The 20,114-nt window shown below is 41.0% G+C and overlaps 1 long non-coding RNA gene across 1 annotated transcript; it reads right to left on the minus strand.

The window, feature by feature from the left end:
- Positions 1-6,506: 6,506 nt before the first annotated feature.
- Positions 6,507-10,477, minus strand: LOC133158625 (uncharacterized). Its single transcript, XR_009715255.1, has 3 exons — positions 10,344-10,477; positions 8,746-8,896; positions 6,507-6,890 (listed from the first exon to the last, which is right to left on the minus strand). It is a non-coding gene; the product is annotated as an uncharacterized LOC133158625 (long non-coding RNA).
- Positions 10,478-20,114: the final 9,637 nt, after the last annotated feature.

Here is a 20,114-nt window from a genome sequence, read left to right on the forward strand (position 1 = left end):
TTTGGCCAGAGACAGAATGAATCTCGAGAAAGCTGGTGGCTTTGCAGTGTCTAGTGAAGTTAGTGTTTTGTTGTTCACGTAATTATCTTTCCATGTGTCCTTTCAGTGGCCCGTGTGCACTCCCAGAGAGCATAATGTAACCCTGACGCTCTCCCTGTGCATTTGTCTGCATGCCTCTAATTGTCTGCGCTGTCTATCCACATTAGCAGCCTGTTTGTTTCATGTTGTCCTGGGCCCCCGCATAGCAGAAGCTCGAGCAGAATTGGGGGATACGATACGGCAGGGGCAAACAAGGGCTGCTGGTTGTCAGAGGTGAACTCCTATACATCCATGTATATGTCCATGTGTGTGTGTCTGTGTGTGTATGTGGAAGAGGGGTCTTGCCATGGTGCCTGGCCCTAATGGGATCAGAGGGGAGTGGCAGCATAAGGGGGTTAAGGTCAAGCTGAGGTGCTGCCAACTCTGGTTAACTACGAGCGTACCCGACTCCAGCGGGGACAATTGCTCTCTCACGCACGCCATGGCTCCCACTCTTCTGTTATCCCACTTTCTCCGTCTGTCCCCCACCCCCACGCGTCCATCGCCGACTCATTCTCCTGCCATGTTTTTTGTCTTTGTCTGGGACATTTATTTCACTAATCCATGATACAGCAACAACAAAATCAGCAGGAGCAAAAAGAAAGTAGTGACAAAATGAATGTTTTTCCTTTATGGAAATCCATTTCTTTTCAATACTGTCCATTTTATTTGGTAATCTGAACTGTAGGATGGGTTGAAATGTTTCACAATATTTAACAGGAACTGACCCAAATTGTAAAAAGATACTTTGTACCTTGTCACACTCTCCAAGTTCAAATGCAATTCTCTGGATTTTGCAACAGTGGCAGAGGTAAAAGCTTCTTTTTTTTTTGCTGTCAGGAAGTCTGTCCGACATAGCCGTAAAGCAATAAAGACTTTTCAGAAGTTTAGGCAAGCTTTACAGTCTTTCACTTACTCATTGCAGAGATAAGGAGGATTTATGACACGCATCACTTGTTGTCATTTTTACTCACGACTGTGAATCCATGTGCATGAGCCCTTGCTGCCAATTGCACCCGACTGTATTACTACTACACCATCAGGCAGCATGTGTTCACAAATGCCTCTGCAGGAAACATGATAGGCTAGCTCAGCACGGCATATTTACAGCTGCAGCCTTCGCGCTTGCGTCAACACGGTAGCAAAGTAGCAAAAAGAGGAAGAGAGAGAGAGAGGCAGAGAGAGAGAGAGAGAGAGAGAGAGAGAGAGAGAGAGAGAGAGAGAGAGAGAGAGAGAGAGAGAGAGAGAGAGAGAGAGAGAGAGAGAGAGAGAGCTGTGTGTTGAAGAGGATGCCACAGCAAAGAGATAAACAGCTCTTATCTGGAACTGGGAGTGCACTGCATTGCAGGCTGAGAAACCACAGTGTACGTAAGAAAGCAGGCGGCACGCACCAACTTCGAATGTGCTGATGTCAGCCAGATGAGCCGTGATAGTATCACATATGCTCAAATGAGGAAGGAGAATATTGCACTTGTTGCATCTAATTGCTTGCATGTTTAGAAGGAACTAACACACCATGCAAAACGCCATAGATGGGCTAACTGAATAGCAGTGGCGTTGTGTTGTTACAAAAGCTGCTGTTATTTAAAGACAACAGTAGAGACACTTGCAGACATATAGTAATATGATGTATATAATATACCAACAATACTCACAGGCGTCTGAGCTCACTGATATAACAAACATAATTAGAGTTATTCAAGCTCAAGCTATCAGGCCATTCAGTGAAAAATATCAGAACAACATTGTTCTCAGAGCAGACACCCTGTTGATAGTCGTTATGCACAGAGGACGTCAATGGCTGCATTGTGCCAGCGTGTGAATTTTGCTTATGTCACAACTTTGCTCAAACCCTCTCATGTCCCATCTGTACAGTCCATGAATGAGACACTCGGCTTGTTCAGAGTCCGCTTGGACAGCCTGTGCTCATTCAAAACAATGTCTTACTCATGCATCCATTAATGGTCTGTGGCACATCGGCGGCCCAGAGGGAGTGTCCAATGCTAGGCAGCACTAGATTCTTTTCACAGGGAGTAAAGGGCGACTTGATAAAGAGTCTGATGTGGCCAAGCACGTACTGTGTGTGTGTGTTTTTTGTCATTCTTCCGTTCCTCTGTTTACTCACACCGATCTGGTCCATAACTTGATGGATGGTGCTGCAGTGCATGGACATGTGCATTAACTCTTGTCAATCAGAGATCGACCTAAGCAAATGTATCAAAGCACTGTGATGCAAACAAAAGATGGACATGCACATACGCACACACAGATAAATAAACTGCTACAATTAACTCTGATTCAATGGTCATGTTGTGGTACTCCAGCAGTGACAAGTTATTTAGCGTAATGTCCGGTCCAGTGTGGCTTGTCAGGATTTTTATGATATTGTAAGAGGATTTGCTTTGGTAATACAGATAATAAAAAATTCATGAAAATCATCTGCGGCTTATTTAGTCTTATCTACAAACAAAATGGGATTTTCCTCTAGTTTTAGCTGGTGAAGCTTATATTTAGGTGCGGCTTATAGTCCGGAAATTACGGTAGTTGTTTTTTAGCGATACAACTGAGGCAAACCGGGACATCTGGTGATCTTTTCCTAACCACTTCACTGCTTGATAAAACATTCCATCACTTAAAAATGTTCCCATTTTAGCAAGATATGTTTAAGGTGAAAAGATAGCTTTATACCCACAATAAACTGCTAAACTTTTATGAACTTGGAAAATCATCTTAAATAAATAAGATACTAGGTAGGGGAAAAGAATAGCGAGCGGGAGGAGGGGTGAGAAGAAAGAAATGACACAACAATAGAGATGAACAGGGGGTCTCAAAATGAGGTTGAGAACGGGGTGGGGGGGGGGCTCTCCTAACAGTCTTTACGAAGGCCGTTTCCCCTCACTTTGATGTGTAGCGGTAGACCCACATCTTGTCAAGTGCAATGATGGGGAAAAGTGTGCGTGTGTGTGTCCAAGTGAATACAGTCGGGGGTAGGCGCAAAAAAAGTGAACTTGATGAGCTTCGGAAGTGCTGCTAAAAAGAGGCACAGCTGGACTGATGGGAACGATGAGAACCTTGTCCTCTCATACGGAACCTGAAAGTCAGAAGATCATGGTTCTCTATATTCTCACACATACACGTGTGCACACACGACACTATTTACAGACCCAGACAAGTGACAGAATGCTGATTGATTTCTAAGGGTAAAAACAGAAGCACCTGATTATTAGCAGTCAATGATGGGCGGAGCCTGAGCACAACGTTTTTTACGAGACCAATTTGATTGACGCAACCCCTCCCTCCACCCGTGTGTGTGTGTGTATGGTCCTTTGAATCTTACATTCCAGAAAAGTAAGATAGAGAACAACAAAGATAGCTAAAAATGTTTGGGTTTTTTTACTTTCAATAAACCTGAATGGCGTATAATACTTTATTCAAATTACTTTCAAGAATATCGCAAGCGTTTCATACATTTCAATAAATAACCTCATGCAGGCCATTCTTTATTTCTATGAGAGTTCGGACTTTCGAATTATTGCAAGCCTCTTTTTGACCGCTTGAAAATTATTTTGACTCAGCATCTTCAAACAAAACACTGTTGGCCAGGTCTCAGACCTGGCATATAAACCCTGACAGATGCTCAGTGCTCAGAGCCAGACTGAGCTCATAAGGTGAGCCACCTTTCATCCATTTTAATAGGAGGCAGCGTGAAAGTCCAATGGCACAAACAGCAGCCTTTTGGCGGGCAGCAGGCCTGGACGGAGAGAAAGCTGACGATGAGGGGGCCGGGGGGGTTATAAAATGAAAGGCTGACATCGTAAAGCACCGCCAGAACAAGGACACAGACGGAAGGCAGCGAATCCCCAAAACAAGTTACTCAGTCTTTCACACATACACAGCCATCATCAGCAGCCTGCCAGCCCCCCAACATTTACATTAGAAGAGGAAGGACACAGTGGGCCTGTGGAGGAATAGAAGGATGGGAGGAGAGGTTTGACACTCTATTGGGAGGTTGTAAACACTGTTAGACACTATCTCCATGGAAGCTTGAGCGCTACTCTGTGGCATCTCACCCCCCCTCCATCCACTGCCAGCTCCCTCTGCCTTTTGCAAAGACAAGTGCTTTGACCACCAGGCCCCACATCGGCCCCTCGCCTCGCCTGGCCTGGCCTGGCCTCGCCTGCTATCCTGGCTGTCCAGCACAGCAGATGTGCACAGGAGCATGAGTAACCTTGGACAAGTGAATCCCCTCAGATTTATCTTCTACGGCCTTGCCAGAGTGTTAATGTGACCAAGGATTTTTTGTTCAGTTTACTCTTGTGTACTTTTTTTAGTATGTGGAGTGATAGTTAATTAATTATCCTCATTAAGCTTTACACACCAGTTTTCTCACAATAAAAAAACCTTCAAGTTTTATAGTTAGTTTCTAGTTAGATTTTGTGAAGACTTGTGATGGCTATCCCAATGGAAAACGACAGCAGAGATGGAGAAAGTCATATGTTGGATAACAATCCATTGTTGGAATGTTTTCTAGGTAAAGTACCACTTTCTAGACTCCACTCTGAATGGACATTTTCAATGGAGCCAGATGTTCAGAGCACCATTTGAGATGCCTATTGTTAAACCTCAACACTCCAAACAAAGTTGCATGAGAGGGATTACGTATGTTACCGTCAATCCAAAAACTGATTGCATTGAAGTCAGTTTTTCCACTTCTTTCTGTGCATGCCTTTGTGGGTCATGCTGGAACTGGCTTTCCTCAAACGCTTCACGTCTTGAGTAAGTTGTCTTAAGTAACTAATAGCGTAACTCATGGAACCTCTATTGAACCTTCAGTTAATTAAGACGAAAATGCATTCACAGGAAAGCCCATCCAAATCCGAAGTAGTTACTTTCTCCCCAAAAAGAACATTGAACAGCGGTGGACCTTGGATTGTGGCTCAGTTCTTTTTTATCTGTTCTTATCTCACTTAGCGGGAAAGGAACATGGGATTTAGTTGCCGGTAAATGTGGATTCCTTGTAAAACAAATTCCCATTCAGTAGCTATGTGTAAAGGCCTTTCATTGGAAACTCGTTCGTTAGTCCTCTCACCTTCTGTACAGTAAATGCCACTTAGGAGATAATACTCCAAGGGAGTGAGAGAAAAAGGGTAGTCCGGGGAAAAAAAATGGCCTCTGGGGCACAAGAACAGAGAGCGAGAGAAGATTGAATGCTTCGAGAGCTCTAAAGAATAGCTAATAGAGGGCGAGAACATTTAAAGAGCTCAAGCGGGTAGCGACTGCCAGGCACTGAGGAATTCATGCTCCATTTGTCCTTGTTTGTTGCTGCTTCCCAATAAAAGGGACTTGAAGGGGCTGGACTGGGCTGGGCTGGGTTGGGAGCAAGCAACAGATTGCAGATGCCTCTTTTGGAGAGCTCTCCTTCCTTGGTTCTGGAGTCCTGAACCACCCTTCAGAGAAAAGAGCCCTTCTCTACTGTAAAGGACATTGTGGAGCTTGTCAATGGCTCTCGGCTGGGGCACATAGAAAATACAAGGAGGCCCAGTGTTCGGCACCGTGGCTCCTTCTATACAGACCAGAACTGTAATGGGGGGGCCCCCGGGGACTCCGCGGGGAGTTTAGAGGGCAACGTTTCAATGGAGCCCAAGTCCTTTTAACTCCTACATTGAGAGTCTCTCGCCAATTCCTCCAGACTGGGAGAGGGAAATTCCTCTGCAGATCAAACAGAATGTCTTCATTTCCAGTTGAACTTAAGACACAGTTTGTGACATTGAGGAGGTATTGTTAGAGAAGAAAGGCGCGGGTTGTGACGGTGCGCGCTTCAATTACGATCGGCCGGCAATTTGCCCATCTCAGGTGAGATTAAAGCCAATCATTGCTTATTAAAGCCGATGTCAATCAGCGCAGTGGACCTCTGGATTCAGGTCAACTTCCAGCTGTGTGCTGATTCTGTTTGACCGTGTTAGATAAGGTCAGTCATGAGTTGAAATCATTACTCGAAAGCATATTTAACCTTTTCCGAGGAGTATAATCACTCGTGGCAACCGAATAGACACACAAACACACAAAAGCCAGCTTTGCAGCCATTCAAGACTCGGTTGGCTACATCTTCAAAAGACAAACTTTACACAGTCACCATGACCGCTGCAGAATGCTGTAGAAAATGCCGGCGATAAACAAAGTGTTGTCCAATGGTGCAGTTGCAGGATAGCCCCCAAATCTCAACTGAGTGAATTTGAAGATAAGAAAAATGTGCATATATCTTTTACTTTTTAAAATGATTTTATCATCAGCCATTGCAAGACAAATAAATGTTTCGCATACATTTATGAAGACACATAATGATGGAAATGTTTTTTCTTCAAACAATGAACAAACAGGAAAAAACATTTCATGAATGGTAATGTGTGTGTGTGTGTGTGTGTGTGGTGGTGGTGGAGGGGTGGGGTCCACTGTGATGAGCAAGAGTGTGTGTGCATCTGTTTCAAATAGATGAGAGAGCAACCTCTCACCGCTGGGTTCCTCCAATTGTTAGTTTAACAGGAAAAGGATGCCCCAACAGTATAGGGGGAAAAAATAAAAATAAATAAATAAATAAAATCGACACAAAGTTCTGAAGATAAACGAAGAGGGGTTAGGGTTAAGGCAGGTAACCCCAAGGAGAAAGTAGTGCAAAGGTGAGGGTCATGACACAACACGGCATGGCGAACAATAGCAGCACTCAGCTCTGTATGTGTGTGTGTGTGTGTGTGTGTGTGTGTGTTTGTGTCCACACGTGCTATGGGAAGAGTTCCAGTGATGACGCACTCCAACACCTGCAAAGCACACGTACAGCATTCTTACGATATGCTTTTTTGGAAAACTCACAGTTTTAATCTCTTATTCACTATCATTGATGTATCATTTGTTTGAGTTTTTTAAACTAAATCTTCACTGTTGCTGCTATAGCTAACATTTCTTAAATATTGGCTTCATTTTAAAGTTCTTGTAAAGTAAATGTCTTTAAGTTGACCCTGGCAAATTTGATTGATTGGATAAACTGCCAAGTACGCAATCACGCTTCAAAATTGTGAAAAAAAAAAATCAAGATTTCTCTGCCCACGCTGGCTGTGACATTTATTATCACTCGAGTGTCCTGATGTTGTGACTTCTCCATGGATACACTGTTAAAGACATCATGACATGAATGTAAATTTCCATGACAACAAGGTCGTTTTGTGGAGGGGAAAAAAACTACTTGCAAATGTTTTAATAAGAAGATGGTTGCTGTTAAAATTAATGGTATACATTTTCATGCCCTATAAAATCCTCATGATTAAAGACCATCTTGTTCTGACAACATCACTAAGACGAAAGAACAGGAAAAAAAAATTGTGTGGTTTCTAACAGCAAAACAAGTTTAGGGGAGGCAGATTTGGTCATGGGGATGAATCAGTTGCTCTTTTTTGACCAGACTTTGTCTGAGGACTTGCCAGAAGAAATCTCTCTGGATTCCTTTGATAACACTTCAAGCATTCGCAATGGTCAAATGTACCTTTTTTAGTCTTTGACATCATCACCGCAACACATAAAGCCAAACAAAAATTGTTCTCAGATTAGAAAAATCCCGGAATGTGATCACACAAATAGCAGGAGGACTTTTCTGGCTTGTCCATTCAGTACATGACGCAATTGCTTTTGGGCAGCGCTCCTGTTGTTGTTATGGTGATGCTTAGTGGTAACAAGTTCAGATGGGCTATCTGAACATGCGTTGCATTAGGCTTGCAGAGTTTAGCAACAGAATCATGATAAATGAAGATATGAGTCAGAGATTACAAAAGGAATACACACAGATAAGTGTTTATGTAAACGCTGTGGTTTCGAACCGCTGCCAAACCACTTATCCCATTTCCTGGACAGTCTTTTGCAGTGTTATCACTCACGTTTCATGTTTACATTATTAGGAACTCGGGTTTTAATTCAAATAAATCCGTAAAATGATTATTTTTCACAAAAGGTATGTTGTTCCTTTTAAATAGAATGCTTTAGTTGTCTTTAAGCAAATGACTGATTGCACTTCCTTGTGAATTTTTGCAGATATACGTATAATTGTATAAAATACGTAATAACCCTAGCATGGGAGATATTTGGATTGTTATTGTTACAATAATGGGCAAATATAAATAACTGGAGGAACATCTTGATTTTTGAAAACAATATTTTTTTTCCATTAAGTGTCCTTGCCCTGTGACAGTCCTAGTTCCCTTGAGCAAGGCACCCCAACCCCCAAAATGCTTGACATCTGTCCTCGAACTGTAAGTATCCCTCTTTGGGGCAATTAAAGGCTTCAAAACAGCTTAAATGCTGCCGTCATTAGATGACAAATGCTAGGAGGACAATAGCCAATCACAAGCCTCTCGAAACACAAACTGAATTGTCAGTGCATTATCGGGGCTGAGTCATAGCCAAAACAAAAGAGAACAATGGGAGCTCTGTTTGTGGCCTTGAGACAGGTTTAACACATGCAACACTGCAGTAACCTGGTTCCTTGTGCCGGCCAACCTCTTATGTATTGAACGCACGAGTATGCGTGAATGAATATGTATGCTGAGAGCGAGAGCGAGAGAGAGAGAGCGAGAGAGAGAATGTGTGTGTGTTTAAGGATTGTGGGTTTCACCACCCAGCATTTACCTGCAGAGAGGTGTCACAGTATGTGGGTCATGTCTGACAGCTTGTAATCCTCTGTGATGGAGACTTGTTTATTCAGCCAGCAGATTCTCACCACCACATTGCATAAGCGCCAAATGGAGGCCGGGGAAAGGCAAACACCGACGAGGACGACCTGAGGCAAAGATGAGTAGAGAAAGAGAGGGGTTGGTTTGTCCTCGTCGTTCTTTATTTTCAGAGTTAGACAGTTAGAAATGAAACGTCTTGGAACCCCCAAATTGTAAAAGTGTGAATATGTGTGTGAATCATAAAAGCGTCACTCAAACTGTGATGATCTAGAGATGAGCGAATAGCAGTTGGGCATCTGGTGATTAACCTCGTGTTGCCAACTCACATTGATTGATTTTTCACCAATACTGCTTTTGTAGTAAATATAGGTTGGGAGGATGTGATCAGTATGATTTATTCTTAGTTTTGCATATACAACAGGGAGATCAGACACAAACACACACACACACGGTCTGGTAATTACATCATGGAGTGCAGAGGCCCGATGATAAGGTCGTTGGTGAACAAAAGCAGTGCCTTGTTGCATAAGGCAGGCTACAGGGACAAAGTGATTGACGGAAACAGTCCTGTCTGAACTGAAATGAGCTCGCGCACACACAAATAGTATGCACACAAAGTGTGGGATACGAGACGCTAATAATTACAGCAATATTGTGACAGTCTTTACTATTACACTTGTCAAAGTATACTTTGGTTCCTGCCTGTTTCTCACAAATGTATTTATTGATGCTATTTTATTGTTTTATTCAGCTGCAGCTTGTCAGTGAAGAGTGCTCAGATGACACAAAGTCAATTATTATAGCAAGAATATAGCACTCTGCGCTTTTAAACACTTTGTTGAAAGCATTTGGCTCATTTTTGGGAGGGAAGAAATTGGCTAAATTTATTGGGAAATGGAAACTGTTGGAAGCTGTAAAATCTATTTGTAGCCACAGTTGACATAGTTTGTGCATGGGCTGCTGATTTTTGGGCGATTCATTAGGTACTGGGCCTGATGTAATGGAAAGGTGCCAAACCGATAAAGTAAATTTGTTTTATGAAACGTTCGACTAGAGAAAAACATAAATCTTTGCAACAAATGAATTTATGGACACCACATTGGTTTTGCTGGATTGTGTTGGAGGCAATAAAAGAAACGGGACAGCACAACACTACTGGAAAAGAGAAGCGCTATTCAATCCACAATGGGGGAAAGTCTGACAAGTGGCCCATAGCAACAAAACTGGACAAGTCTGAGCCAGCTTTAACTGTCAACCTTTATTGGCTGTATCAGTCATAAAAGCCTTCTGGGCTGAACTTGTTGGAAGGAAACAGGAGAGGAGCCGAATAACTGAAAGCTCTGACTCCCATTCTACATCGAAACTTTCTGATAACCAAAACAAGTCATCCAGACATACTTTGGTTTTGAAGTGTTTCATCTGAAAATAACTACCAGTCCTGTGTGAATCCAGAAGTTAGCAGAAAATCTATGAAGCAATTCAGTTTCCACAGTATGACGCAAAACGATCAAGGAGCAGGAAATCAAACCGGTTAAAATACAAAAACATACTCACACCAAGCGAAGTAGATCATTCGTACCGACATGACATCAGGATAATAGATTTTATTGTCATTATCAGCTCGATCTAACGACGTCATTAGTTTCGGCATACTTATCAGTGTGCCATTACATATTTCCCAATTTCATTAGGTGCTGCAAAAAAGAAGTCCACCACACACACACACAGTACATGTACCAACGTGTGTGGATTAGGTTTCAATTGTACTTCAATTTGATCACTGCGTTTGTATGTCACACAGCCATAAATTTGTGGCAACCTTTGAACTGGGTTCACATGCCAATAACTATCATTGAACCTGCCAGTCTGAATGCATGAGATAGAAAACAGCGGCTCATAATTCCATGAAAGAAAAATAAGCAGTGACAAAAAATGTTGGCACTGGTTTTGATCTGACAGCCTTGGGCGAAAGGTTAATTACAAGCGCAAGAGCTTGAGTACACTTGGCGCTCAGGGAAATGAGTGCAGTCAATCGAGCGACTTACGTGAGTCGCGTCTTGATGTTCTGGGCATAGATGAGACTGTTTCGACAAGCAGCACAAGTCAAGACTACTCTTCATTATTATAGGGAACATCGGCCCAATTAACCTCTAATATACTTCCAATAATTGTATATAATAATTAACTATAATTAAATTTACCATATATATATATATATATATAGGGTAATAAAGGTTGCATGCAACTAATCTTGTTCCTCATGCTTAGGAAAGTACAATGATTGAATACGTCACATGATGTGTAGTGTGGGTTGCAAAATACGTAACTTATGTACTTTAATATATTGTACTCCTATTCTGCTACTTTATAAGCTCAGTTAAGTTGAATAATGTGTTTTTTCCCCTTTGGAGATGACATATGGCGATGGTGAAAATAACAGCAATATGTTTGTTTCCCAGGCAAGTGCCATGAGTGTGTGAAATGCAGGTCAGGTGAGTCATCTCCTTTTCTTTGACGGTGCTGTCTGTTTTTTTTCACACTCAAATGGAAAAGTACACTGGAGTGGCTGTGTGCGTCGAAAGAAAGAGACGACAAAACTTTGCTGGACGGCAGAAGAAGATTCAGGAGTGCACGTATGCTCATTTTTTTTCGGTCTTTAGATATGTCCACTGTTTCACACACATGCACACACACACACACGCGCATAGTATCACAAGTCACTTCCTAGACTATATTTGAGCCTATGGGTCAGAGATAAGTTTAGAAATGACATCTCTGGCTGATCTAGTATTCTGTAATGTGCCAACGTGTTTACTATAAATCAGGGCATGAATGACCGTGCGAAGTCATGTATGCGTGCTGCTTTAAGAAAGCCGTTAACTACGTACTCAGAATTCTACTTTTAAGAATTTCCGAGGAGAAAGATGGTACAACCATATAGCCATCAACTCAGTGTATATAATATTTAACAAGTCATAATAATGATGAAATGAAATATTTCCAATTTAGTTCTCTGGTCTGTGTAATGTACAAATATTTAATGACTATATTTATTCTTTCTGAAAAGCAAGTGCAGACATGCAGAGTTGAAATATAAAGTTTCAAAGATGTTTTTTGAATCTTTATATTGTTGAACGGTTTGGAATCGGTTGAAGAATTACAAACATTGCAAAAAAAAAAAAAAACTCAATGAAGGTTAAAAATGAAATATAGGCTAATCTTCTATTTTAGGATGATGTATTTATATTTCTGACTCCAGAGCAGTCAGAGCCTCACAAATCATGACATGTCACTCTCTTTATTTGACTTAGGGTTCTATTTCTGTGCCCAGCCTAAATCTAGGTGGCCAGCTCGCCACACAGCTTACTACGGGACGCTGTTTTTTAAAACAGACGTATCAGAAAGATGATGATTATAATATTGCCTTCATGACTGAAATAAGTAGGCCCCATTCATTCTTTCAGTGCGCTGAGTTGTCTTATTACTCGGGACTAAAAATGCTCTTCTTCACAAACTTTAAAGTGGATATGAAGGATATTCCAGCAAATGCATGGTGCAACGGTTAAACCGTATCACTGTCACAACGCCTTCTCAGCACAACTGCAATGCATCTACATTCATTCCCAGGTTCATTGCCAGTTCAACACATGCTCATGCAATTGAAAGAAATGCATTTCCGAGGTTCATTGATTTACAATGACGACAACATCCAATGTTTCCAAGTTATAAGCGGTGTGCAATGAATTATTTTTGAACGCCCGTACCCACAGCCCTCCGGTTAAATGTGTATAAAAATAGCTAGGTCTAGACATACTCTATATTTGTGTGTTGGACCTAAGTTATGATCAAGTCTTGTAAATAGCAATGACTTCACACTTTCGCTGACTGAATACTCCAAACAGACGTGAGTGTATGTTTCTAATTCTATCTGTATCTAGGCTAAAGTTAACCCTTCTCAAATGCCCATCACCAGTTCATCCATCAATCCTCAACCTTGCTCCAACTCACAGATGCCTGTGTGTGTGTGGTTTGCGTGAGTGTGTCTGCTCCTGCATCTGGTTTGGACTTTGAGGCAACTATTTTTAGAGCAGAGCTGCATTTTTACTTCCATTTTGCCTTTTGGTGTTGTTTAGTTAGCTGCATCCTTTTTAAGTCAACATGGCACATCTGTCGTTGCAATACTGTACCTTTTTTATTGTTATTATTCATGCTCAAAATTCCAAATCACATGAGTAGCCATGAATGGCAATCAGACCATCACACATTCCATCACCTTCTCCCCTAGATTCCCACATTGAAAATGAGCGTATTTTGTCTTGTGTGACTCATCGCTCTGTTATTCTCATTTTCTCCCTCTATGCTTCACCTCTTCCCCTTTTTGGTTGCTTTTATAACCCTTGACCTGCCGATGACCCAAATTGGTTTTACTGGCAGCATGTGTGTACTTGAAAAGGAAAATCACACATTAAGCTTTCTGTAAATGATCGAACAGTGTCCTTGAGAGGAAACAGTCTGTCCATTATGCATCTCGTTTCACTGCTCAGGCACTCTATTGTAAATGATATCATACTTAGTAGTGTTCTCTTCAAGGAGTGTCGGCTACCGGGGCCAAGGTGACAAAGACCAAAGTGTTTGTCCTCATTAGTGCACATTCTCATAATGTTTGTATGACTTAAGCATTTTGTCTTATTTTGAGTCAAATGAATTTTGAATCAGTCATGATCCGCGTTTCTTTCTCTCCTGTCAAATGGCTTGTTTCTTGCATCCCGTTCTCCTTTCGTTTTCCGATGATGGTGCGTCTGGGAGCGTCCATTGGAATTTGTCCCTTGCAATCTTTATCCTGCTCAGGAAAAAAAAGAAATGCAAGAAACCACAATCCAATGACTGAGCAAAATGCCAGCAATTTTGCGGGTATTTTTTTTTCCTTTCTATTTTCCTCATTATTTTATGCAATTCATTTAATTCCAGCTATTTTCATTGGAGCAACTCCTTCACTACCAGCTGTTTTACTAGATTTTCATTGATTTTGGAAGGCCCATCGAATTTCAGAAAAATGTGTGCAATATGTGTGTGTATATAATGAATAAAAGTCAGTTGAGGAAGAACCTTATTTTGATATGTGTGTTTGAATACGTTACTGGTAGGATAACTAACATTATTTATATTCTCATTCAGGAATGTTAGTAATAGATTCCCCTGAGCTGTAGATCATTGTCAAATATAACACAGTCAATCTTCAATCCAGATGGCCATAGACTTCTGGTAAAAAGAAAAAAAAAAAAAACTCCTGTGTACTGCACACACATTACGCCATTTGCTTGCGTTACTGTTTTACAGAGTTGGGACGTTGTGTAAAAGAAAGAAAAACAAAATGCAATGTTTTGCAAATTTGTTTTTAAATTTCCCCTTTATTTATTTGAACTTTGTGAGTCATTGTGTTTCGGGTTTTTACATCCAGGTGAATCCTCATTTATTGGAAACACTTTTGGTGTGTCTCTGAATAAAGTTCATCCTGTTGTTTGCTGACACACTCACAGTCATCACATTGGGATCCATAAATGTATAAACAGACAGGTGGACTGTATCAATTTACCACTTATGCAACAACACAATGTATCTTTTCACTACCATTAAATACTTCTCATCAAAAGCAGCTTGATGAATTTTAAATCCCTGAGAAAAATTGACTGAATACTAAATCCATTGAAGATTTCGAGGAGAGTCAAACATTTGCTTGACATGTTCTGTCAAGAAACGTAGCTCGGAGTGTTTGTGCTCCCCCCGGCAAGACGGTGAACTGTCAACAGCTTCAACTGTCCACATCACAGCCATGACAATGCTGTCAGCAGGATTTTGACACATACCCACGCCAGCAAAACACACTTGGGCCGAGAGAAAAGGGAGGGAGTGCTAGAATTCCCCCATTACCCACATACGCACAAGATTGCCAGTGTTTAGTTAGTGTGTTTGTGCCTGTCACTCACCTTTGCACTGCCTCACACACTCATTCAATGGTTGGGGGATCACCCCGTGTGTGTATGTGTGTGTGTGAGGAATATCTTTCCCCTGTAATGTCACTGCCTATTGAGGGTAGGCCTGATATATAAACATTTCCTCATCATCATCATCATCCAATTAGCATGGGTTTTAAAACTGACATGAATGATTCAATGTTGACCATGAGCCCCATTTTTAAACAAAAGAGAAACTATTCCCTTTTTTTATATTTGCAATGTAGCCTTTGAGCGCACACGCGCTGACCTCATCCCACCCTAGTTTGAGTTCGTTCATATGCACTGCTATGAGTATTGCGGCAGATGGTGATGAATGCTGTATGCCTTGTCGCTGCTGCGTCATGGAGGGGTGCCGGCTGACATTTTATCAGTTTGATCTCAGTGACCCTATTCAGGACACCCATCCGTGTTTGTCACTGTGGATCGTTTGGGATTTAACGTAATAGTAACAACGTTTAGCGTGACAAGGTTCTTGTAATGTCGAGTTGCCAAAGGAGGATAAATCAAGATGAGAATATTCACATGAGAATATTGATGAGATAATAGGAATATAGAGGAGATATTGTTGAGAATAAGACAAACTTGTATCGCATGGCACATAAAAACCTGTTTGTCTATGGCTCAGGGGACTTGTCAAGTAAGTCAAACAGACAAGGAAGTCACAAGGACATGGATTGAGTTGCAATAAAGTGTGTGTCACAACTGCCGTGTAATGCAGATAGTCAGCTGCCCGTCATATAAAATCACGTCAGACGGAGCCTTCAGAAGCTTTACCGAGCTTGCATGAAAAAGGATCCCTGTGTCATGAGATTAATATTTAAGCTCAATATAAAAGCAGTGGGACGATCTTACAGATGATTATTTGGTTTGGTCTTTGACAGACTTATGTAAGTCACATGATTCAAGGTGTGTTTGATTATGAAGTGGAAAATCAATAGTCTTAACATAGCATGACGACATTTTGGAGAACAGCTTGAGACTGAATTTCATTTTCGCTATTACATGAACACGATAACCCCCACACAGGAGTGCGTGATTATAATAAAAGTCTGTCAGACAACTCATGTTAGCTATAATTCAATTTGGAGGTCATAGGGCAACCTCCTGAGTGGCTGTAATTGCTCTTTGCATTCTTGACGATAGAACAAAAGTCATAAACTGATGCTTCCTTGGCACACTTCAATTATTCTTATTTTTACCTTTCTGCTCCAAGAATGCAGAAAAGTAACAATATTGAAAAACAGCCACCGAGCTAGCACACTGCTTGATCTTTAAATGGAAACAAAGGTGGCGGTATTAACCCTCATAGAAGTTGTCCATGTTGGGGAAAAATTAGGTCTGCTGAACTGTGCTGAAAAAAGAACAATATTCAACATTCAAAATCATATGGAGGGGAAACTAAAACAAGTCATGCATTTTCCCTTTGGGAGTCAGATATTTGGCTGATATAAACGAACACAATACCAAAGCCCATTCTCCTCATGTCAGTATGTTTGTCTCTCTTGTTTTTCCCACAGTCTAATGATTAATTAGCACAAGAAGCAGGACAGAGAGGTGGCCGTGACGTTGGCCGTAGCCATGTCAACGCAATGGCGAAGGCCAATTGAGAGAAAGGCTGTGATATATTTGACCTGTGTGCATCTGTGTGTCTTTATCATGTGGCGATGTTTTTATATGGCAGTCATTTGGCCATACAACCATCAACATCAAGTTAATCATTGCACACTTAAGACTTCTAAATCGCTTTTGACCAAATTGTCAAACTGCCATCAAAAATAAAAATGTCAGCAGAGCAGCGATAGTGTTTTAAATAGGATCATCATCGTGGAATCATAAACTCTAGTCAAATAACTGTGAGCTGCTGAAACTCCAGTCGCAAATAAAAATGCTTTGTATTGCTTATTGCAACAAAACTATTCTGGTTTGTGCTGTGTTGTTTGGCCATGTGTCAGAACAGTCTCAAACTACGAGCCAATTATTAACCAAAATGCAAAAACAAAAGACAGAAACCATTTCCCATGGTGATTCTGTGATCATTTGCCTTTTGAATGACATTACATTCTTTTTATGTTAGTTTATTAATACACAACTTTATATTAGTAATCCAATGTTATGTCAATGGCCCTTGAAGCTACGTGTCCTCATCACAAGGTCTTGAGTGTCCTGGTTTGTGTGACTCCACCCATCTGCTTTCCACACACGACGCTTTGCAAATACTCACTGACCCACTTCCATGCTGCAATATCGTGTGTGACAAAGTCCTATGTCATTTGACTTGAACTGCCACATTCCCCAAGGACAGCCTGACACAGTATCTGTGTGTGTGTGTGTGTGTGTGTGTGCGTGTAAGCATGAGAATAAGGAAAGTCTGTAATACAATCTGAAAAAGTTGTGTTTTTGCAGGGTGCGTATGTGTGTGGGCATGTGTGTCCCAACGTGTGTTCACTGAGGTAAACTAAATACCATGTGCTACGATCAGCTGTGGGACATGAGGTTTGGAGGGAGAATGCTCTGCGGTCAGTCGACCCAAGTTGTTCCGTCAATCTCTCCCTCTTCACGTCCCTCACTCTCTTTCTTTTGTCTGACTGGCTTAACATGCATACACAAGCACTCGTAGTGAACTCAATCACCCCATGCCACTGGACCAAGCTGATCACGTGCAATCCAAGCAACAGTAAGTCTGCGGGGAGGGAAACAACAAGCTGTAATTAAGCTTTTTGTTGAATAAGCATAAAAAGGCATAGCCTAGTGGGTTAGAGTCTGGAGGAAGAAAATCCTTCTTGACCAGCTTGGTGGTAAAATTGAATGGCGAGATGTTTGATTTGGATGTTTTCCAGTGAATTGAGATATGTTGTAGGGGTTGAGTCGAGTGTTGCTAAATCAACTCGTAGTAGTGAACATCTGACATTAGAGAACTTTTGTCTTTAGTTTCCACCGTACTTCAACGCATGCCTAAATAATCATTAGTGGTGCAACTTCAATATATTTTACAAATACATCTAATTCCAAAAACAAATAAAAAAAATAAAAATAAAATAAATAAATAAAGAATATAATATACGAAATAAAATACATTTTACAAATAAATCTGATTGAAAAAAAAAGATTCTTTCGTTCCAGTGTTTACACGGTTATATTTTGTGAGGACGTTTTTCAAAGCCCCAGGTTGACTGTGGTAGAGTGAAAAAACAATCTTATTCAAAGGTCGGTGGGGTCTACCAACCTTTACCCTAGAAGCTCACTCCTCTCCAGGCTGAACCCACTATGCATACTAAAGAGGACTTTGCTGCGCCATGTTACACAGTTAAAGCTGAAGAATGCGGCTATGGAGTAGTAAATTTCACACGTGCACACACGCATTTGCACAAACACACTCCTATTTCCAGCCAGACAGCTCATCAGAAGAGCAACAGAGGAATCCCGGCAAGCAACCGCTGATCCCCTCAACATATATAACCACACACTCCTTGCCACCTGCTGAGACTGACTCCGTCACTTCAGTAACCCTAAACCCATTCAAGCGTTACTCTCTTTCTCTGTCATGTTATTTTCACCTGACGGGGATTTTTGCAGCTGAGATTTAGCATATTGATCAGCAAAGGAGACAGAATGACAATAAGACGATTCCTTTTGCTGTCTATGGGCGTTCAGGGTTAGGGACAGATGTTGCTTCACACTTCAAAAATATATAGTGACTCTAAAAGCACATATTTAAGGAGGAACTACAGGGAGCCCCACCCTCACCCAGAACCAGCACTGTGTCACAGGCTCGTGATTACTAAAGCAGCATCTCTGTCGTTACCGGACGTCTTTTTGTCTCTGCAAAATTGCTCGTAACTTCATTCAAAGGAAATCTCCACTAGCCACGCCATGTACGTATCCGTGATTCTGATTTGGCTTTAACGACGGGGATGTAGGCTGACAGACATTCTACACAGCCAGTGGAAAACCACACGTAGCAAACACGCATCGTCTCACACACGAGCTTGACCGTAACCAACAAAAATGGTCATTTGAATGACTTGTGATATGCGAACAACAGAAACATATCCTGAAATAAAGACACATAAAAAATAATAGCAGGCTCTCAAACTGCAAGCTATCCACCCTAAACTTCTAGCTTGCTACTGAAAACATCCATCAATGACTAGTGGAAGTGAAAACACAGCGTTAAAAAGAAAATCAATGTCTTTGGAAAAAGAACTCCTTGGTGGTTTGTGAGTCGAAACAGGAAACACATGATTCACTACTTAAGTAAAACAACAACAAATGACAAATTTGTGACAGATTAGTCTCAAGTTCAAGTCAATTGGAAGCACATTATAAGCGGCCTGAATGGTAAATGGAGATGCCCAGAATGAAATCAGATTTGAAAAACAAAGCACTAGAGGGAGAGCCATGTGTTCCCTCACTTTTGATGAACTGATAAAGACTGAAGAGACAGAGTTGTTTTCAGAGAGACTGAAATCAGGATGGATGGCTTGCACATGTGATGCATGCATCTTTTCAAATCTTGCTCAAAAATACACTCAACAAAATGACTTTTTAGCATACATTTGCTATTGTACAAATGTACGCAACACAATAGTCTGATGTTGGGTATGGGACCAATAAAGGGAGAAAAAAAAGCTTATATAATTCAATTGACAGCAATAAATAGTTCATAATTTGAACTGTTTGAACTTCAAATGAAGACAATCTATGAGCGCTTTTAGAAATTAAATTTGTTCTGACGTTATTTGAATGTTCTTTTCTTGCACTTACAGTGTCATGAGTTGTTTCTTTGGTAAATTCAATTTGAAGTGCTCAAATTTAGAGAAAGGGTTGACATAAAACGCTCATCATTGATTTCGCTCAGCTTTCACATATGCCCCTGCAGGCATGGAGCATTGGTTTAATGCCATATCCCATTTCTAGCGCTTTTTTATGCACACACTACACGTCATGCTCTGCTACTTTTTTCTGCTTGCTTCAACCTAACTGGCCACTTTGTGTTTTTATCATCTAATCAAATCAAATCAAATGAATTGAGAAATAACAAAGGCCCTCTGTTTGTATGCAAACATATTTGCTAAATCCAACCAATTGGTTAAAACTCCCCATCCACGTTTCAATGCCACTGTAGATAATTCCAATTGTATCACACATTTCCTTATCTGCATTAGCATCACGAGTGAACTGGGGCCTCTCCCAGTTGACTTGAGTTCATAGACAATAATAATAATGCAATTTAAATTGGAAGATCATTATTTCATTAGCTGTAAGGTGACTTTGCGAAGTAACAGAGAATGATGCATCAAATTTTGCAACA

The sequence above is a fragment of the Syngnathus typhle genome, linkage group LG8, assembly GCF_033458585.1.
Source record: "Syngnathus typhle isolate RoL2023-S1 ecotype Sweden linkage group LG8, RoL_Styp_1.0, whole genome shotgun sequence".
NCBI lineage: Eukaryota > Metazoa > Chordata > Actinopteri > Syngnathiformes > Syngnathidae > Syngnathus > Syngnathus typhle.